The sequence below is a fragment of the Triticum dicoccoides genome, chromosome 5B (genome assembly GCF_002162155.2).
Source record: "Triticum dicoccoides isolate Atlit2015 ecotype Zavitan chromosome 5B, WEW_v2.0, whole genome shotgun sequence".
Lineage (NCBI taxonomy): Eukaryota > Viridiplantae > Streptophyta > Magnoliopsida > Poales > Poaceae > Triticum > Triticum dicoccoides.
In genome coordinates, this window is record NC_041389.1 from 60,874,629 (window position 1) to 60,880,523 (window position 5,895).

Here is a 5,895-nt window from a genome sequence, read left to right on the forward strand (position 1 = left end):
AGCGATCTGATTGGCGCAGGCGGCGGCGGCGGACGTGTCCGGCTGCGTCCGGACGTGTCCGGCGGCGAGAGGTGGAAGAAGACTAGGGTTTGGACGAAAATTTCGGGGGAGGGGACTATTTTATAGGTAGAGGGAGCTAGGAGAGTCCAAATGAGGAGCGGTTTTCGGTCACGCAATCGTGATCGAACGACCGATAGCATGGAAGAGACTTAGATGGGTTTTTGGCCGCTTTGAAGAGGGTGTTGGGCTGCAACAAAAGAGGGCTTTACGGTTACCCGGTTAACCGTTGGAGTATCAAACGACCTCCAAATGGCACGAAACTTGACAGGCGGTCTACCGGTGCTATACCAAGGCCGCTTGGCAAACCTCGGTCCATTCCGAGAAAGTTTAACACCCACTCACAACAAGAGGCAAAAGGGGGATGCCGGAGGACATAGGAGTGCCGGATCACAAAACGGACAACGGGGAAAATGCTCGGATGCATGAGATGAACACGTATGCAAAATGAAATGCGCATGACGACATGATATGAAATGCAGATGATGACATGGCAAAATGCAACACGCAAGCAAATGACATGGCAACTACGGCAGACACCTGGCGCATCGAATCCGGGGCGTTACACATACCGCGAGTGTTTTGCCATCAGGGGCGATGTCCCTGTCATGGAAGCACCACCTGTCAACTCCAAGCTTCTTCATGAACTTGAATTGAGATATCACCTAAACAGAAATCGAAGCATAATTAACTTGTTGATTCCAGCCATGGACCTAAGACACAAGATCGGGTAATACCCATACTTCTTCTCTTAGCCATGGCCAGGGAATTTGTGCCATCATCCCAAGGCCAGTTCTTTGTAGGTGCACCGAAAGGATCTCCTCCAGTACCCCGAAACGTATGCCAGAATGCCACACTGAACCGCAACCTAACCTGTAGCACAAAACAAATATATAATCCTAGTGCAGCACATAATGTACAAGTAAATTAAAAGGATAATCCTAGTGAGCAAATGAATCAACCCTCTGTAAAATTTAATATATATCATGCATGCAAATATCAAAGGAATATAATAAATGTAGGTGGAGAATATGTACAGGATACCGTTCATAACATGGAATTAACTAAGAAATTTCTAGCCAGTCTTACAATCCTTGTTTCTTGAGTTTGCCTAGATCATGTAGGTGAGAAAGAGCATCAACTGTAGTGAGCAAATGTCAACCCTCTGTACTCAGCAGAATGGTTTGTGATTTAGGAATATGTGGCCTGGGTAAGGAAAGTTAAGATTTGCAAGGAAAGATTAGTATGGGGATGGATCTGGCTGGGTGGGGCTCTCATGATCATCCATTTGGGTATGCTAGAAAAAAAGCAGAGGAAAATCGGTGGGATTTTCTTTCTTTGGAAAAAAATCAGACGAGAGGTGGGCTAGCGTTGAGAAAATTGGTGGAGGGGGCTAGCAATTGAATTTCAGTTTCAGTACTATTAAGTACTTTCTCAACAATACTAAATGCTCCTTTACTTGGTGGTCAAACGCATGCCATTGTTCTGCAGTATGCAGGTGTGTTATCAAGTAATCATAACTCGAGCGTCTAAAATAAAGCATGAAAATTACGAAACACACCTTGCCCATTTTGTTGTGTAATAGGAACGACATCCAATTCCAATACTGATGGTAAATGAGACGGGAGGAGAAGTGTCTGCTCAAGTAAAATCATTTACATCGACCTTCACCATAGAATTAATAGGAATTAGTATGTAATCATCAACATCAAAAGCAGTACTTCCTATGGACTGAGACAATTCTCAGATGTGTCCATAAAAGGGCTACTAAGCAGGAACCGAAATCATGATTATCTTACCAAAATTCTGCACTGCCGATGGGCTTGAACATGAGATCTCCGCGGTGTGGCAAATAACATCTAAACTACCAGTATCTGCATGATGCCAAGACGAGAAAGGTAGTGTCACCTCCATCGTGTCTCTGACATTCATGATCTGCCCCGCTGTTGTATCAATGGACGTGGCAACTGAATATTTGTATCAACGACATGCTTTCATGCTCTGCTCGGCTGCTGCGTCAATGATGTAGTTGGAGTCCTTCTTTGCTTCTGGAGGCATAGACCATGGACTCCCTCCTGGGAGCGACTTCCAGTAGAACAAACGCCTAACGCACGGCCGACGGCAACACCCTCCAGTGCGCGACATCATTTCTTCATCATACTACGGCAGTCGTGCTTCGAGTTTCAAACTTTGTCCAAAAACTTTGAACCGTAGGAATTATCATTTTCGGAAATACACTACACAATGAAACGAGTACACATGTGGCAGCTGGAATGTTTTTGACAGAAATAATGTTGTAGCTAAAAGCATTTCTAGCAACCTAAAGGAACAACCACTGCTGCTGATTTTACAGACACATACTTATCAAGATTATTGTATGAACAACCCCTAAACTATGTGTGTGTAGTTTCAGAATTTTAATATCACTTGACACCAAAGATGGCTATGATCAGAAGGATAGAAAGATATGCATACTTAGTGTTTATTCCCCATCAGTTTGTGATAAATGAAAGGTGTTAACCAAGCATAATGTGCACAAGAACTGTCCTGGTAATTCATTTCCAATAAAGCCAGGTGATTTTTTAGCAAAAAGAATGGCATGTGATCCCATGATACAGTTATTTTTTTTAAAAAAAATTGCGAAAACCATGATACAGTTATTAGATATATCTAGTGTCGATCGGTCCTACTGTGGCCTTAAGAGAATAAGTAGACATGCGGCCAGAAACATATATATAGGTAGATATCATAAGGTCCAGGTTCTGTCCAGAACAATCGTCTCTAGCAAGTCACCAAATCAAAATATATCCATTTGTACAATTGTACTGAGTTTGAACATGCTTAAATACATAGAAATTAGAAAGTAAATAGCAGATTATATTGTCCGAAACTGATCTTCTTGGAGAGGATTATATTAGCAGCAACTGGTTAGTTCTAACAAAATATGATTCGTCTATTTACTTAAATAGTGGTTCACTTATTCACCTTCAATGTTTTGGCGTGATGGTGTTGATTCCCTTTCCGCCCTGCTTGTAATCTCATCAGGGCTTGAAATTTCCAATTTGTTGATGCTTGAAGGGCAACCATCTTCTACGTTCAACACGGACACCCTGCCATTACATACAAGTTAATTGACAGATTCTTGCTAATGGTCAACGACTAACAATCAAACTATGAAATGCATCGCGGTTAATTCTCACTACAACTAATAATTCATATATTTCAGTGAAGTTTACATTAATCAAATAATCGAACTAATTAATTACCAGCATATGGCTGAAGAGGCAGTTGGTTGTGGTGCCTTTGACCTCTGGACCCGAGGCATGCGAGGTTGCAGTTGCCCTCCGGCCGCCAATCATCGGGTACGGACTCAAGCATGCCCTAATGGCTGCCTCTGCCTCCTGGAATGTAACAACATCAAACAGGGCATAGCATCAACTAACGGGACTAAATTAAGCAAGAAAATTAACTGCTGAAGATCAGTCGATGATGAGGGGAAGAGAGATTTGTTTGGGTGGGTACTCACGAATCCGCCGCCATTGGATCTGCCAGTGCCCTTGTCTGTGATGACGACGACCTCGAGGATCTCGCCGCGCTCGAAGTGACGACGACCTCGAGGTTGCCCACTATGAACATGTGCAAAACGAACACCTGAATCACAAAAAGAACATGGAGCAACATCATCGCAAAAAATCTCGCACGGCTGAATCCCGATTCGCTCACCTGTTTTTGGCCTACAAAATAAACGCAACAGTAAACAGAGGTGAAAATAATCCCCGTGCGCGGAGCAACTGGATGTCGCCTTGGGAGCCCCTGTAACAGTGTGACATGGTCCATGTTTCCACCGGAGCCACCTCAAATCGACCCCAACCGCAAGGGGCCTGACGTTGCCGACGTCATGCAGTCGCCATTGGATCAGACCGGGATTAGGAGTGGAGAGGGCCGGATCCAGCAGCAAGGACCGGATCAGCACCATGGCGGCTGCAGCCACCTCTCATGGACGCCATGGAGGGAATCCCCGCCGTGGAGGCAGAGATTTGCGGGGCTGGCAGTGAGGAGTGGCGAGGAGAGAAGTGGTCAACGGACATGAGGTAGTGCGTGACGGTGGCGACCTGGAGGCGGCGGTGTGAAAATGTAACTATCCCTAGGTGGTTTTGGTAGTTCCTAACAACATATAGCTCATTGAGCTAACAGCATTCCAAGATGAATATTTCAAGAAAAGCTCAATAAATGGCATGGCATGGATGAGAAAAGTGGATCCCTCAAAATGCTAAGGATAAAAGGATTGGCTCAAGTTCAAAAGCTCAAGACTCTACATTTTATATTTTAGTGATCCAAGATCACATTGAGTCTATAGGAAAAGCCAATACTATCAAGGAGGGATGAGGTGTTGCTTAATGAGTTTCTTGCTCCACAGTGCTTAGTGATATGTTCCAAAACCCTCAACTACTTTATCATATCCACATATGACCTAAACCCAAAAGTCCAACTCGTCCCCACCGATTCTTTCTACTCGGCGCCACCGAGTTCAGATGTCATAGCCACTGCCACAAACCCTAGGCAAATCGGTCTCACCTATAGGGATCTCGGTCTCACCGAGATGGGGTTGTAATCTCTCTGTTTCCCTTTGTAACGTTTTGGTACCACTGAGATGAGCGATCGGTCCCACTGAGATTGCAATGTAAACTCCCTGTTTCCTTTTCGTAACATTTCGGTCTCACCGAAATTAGTGAATCGGTCCCACCGAGTTTACCTGACCAACTCTCTGGTTAGCTTATGACCAAAATCGGTCTCGCCGAGTTTGTGTAATCGGTCTCACCAGGATTACGTTATGCCCTAACCCTAACCATGTCGGTCCTACCGAGTTGCATGTCGGTCCCACCGAAAATCCTAACGGTCACTAGATTTGCTAAATCGGTCTGACCGAGTTTACCAATTCGGTCCCACCGAGTTTGGCAAGTTGTGTGTAATGGTTAGATTTTGTGTGGAGGCTATATATACCCCTCCACCTCCTCTTCATTCATGAAGAGAGCCATCAGAACAAACCTACACTTCCAAATTGTTGTTTCTGAGAGAGAACCACCTACTCATGTGTTGAGGCCAAGATATTCCATTCCTACCATATGAATCTTGATCTCTAGCCTTCCCCAAGTTGCTTTCCACTCAAATCTTCTTTCCACCAAATCCAAATCCCGTGAGAGAGAGAGAGAGTTGAGTGTTGGGGAGACTATCTTTTGAAGCACAAGAGCAAGGAGTTCATCATCAACACACCATTTGTTACTTCTTGGAGAGTGGTGTCTCCTAGATTGGCTAGGTGTCACTTGGGAGCCTCCGACAAGATTGTGGAGTTAAACCAAGGAGTTTGTAAGGGCAAGGAGATCGCCTACTTTGTGAAGATCTACCGCTAGTGATGCAATTCCTTCGTGGGCGACGGCCATGGTGGGATAGACAAGGTTGCTTCTTCGTGGACCCTTCGTGGGTGGAGCCCTCAATGGACTCGCGCAACCGTTACCCTTCGTGGGTTGAAGTCTCCATCAACGTGGATATACAATAGCACCACCTATCGGAACCACGGCTCAAAAATCACCGTGTCTCCAAATTGCGTTTGAATTCTGCAAACCCTTCTCTTTGCATTCTTGCAAGTTGCATGCTTTACTTTCCGCTGCTCATATACTCTTTGCATGCTTGCTTGAATTGTGTTAAGATTGCTTGACTTGTGCTAAGATAGCTAAAATCTGCCAAAGACTAAAATTGGGAAAAGGATAAGTTTTTATTTGGTCAAGTAGTCTAATCACCCCCCTCTAGACATACTTTCGATCCTACAGGTGGTATCAGAGC

General features: G+C 44.7%; 1 long non-coding RNA gene across 2 annotated transcripts; it reads right to left on the minus strand.

Annotated features, from left to right (window-relative positions):
* Positions 1 to 1,616: 1,616 nt before the first annotated feature.
* On the minus strand, positions 1,617 to 3,439 carry LOC119305181. 2 transcript variants are annotated; one of them, XR_005148573.1, is made up of 4 exons: positions 3,324 to 3,439; positions 3,043 to 3,167; positions 1,857 to 2,258; positions 1,617 to 1,722 (listed from the first exon to the last, which is right to left on the minus strand). It is a non-coding gene; the product is annotated as an uncharacterized LOC119305181 (long non-coding RNA). The 2 variants fall into 2 exon arrangements; XR_005148572.1 differs by having other exon boundaries at positions 1,857 to 3,167.
* Between the last annotated feature and the right edge of the window lie 2,456 nt (positions 3,440 to 5,895).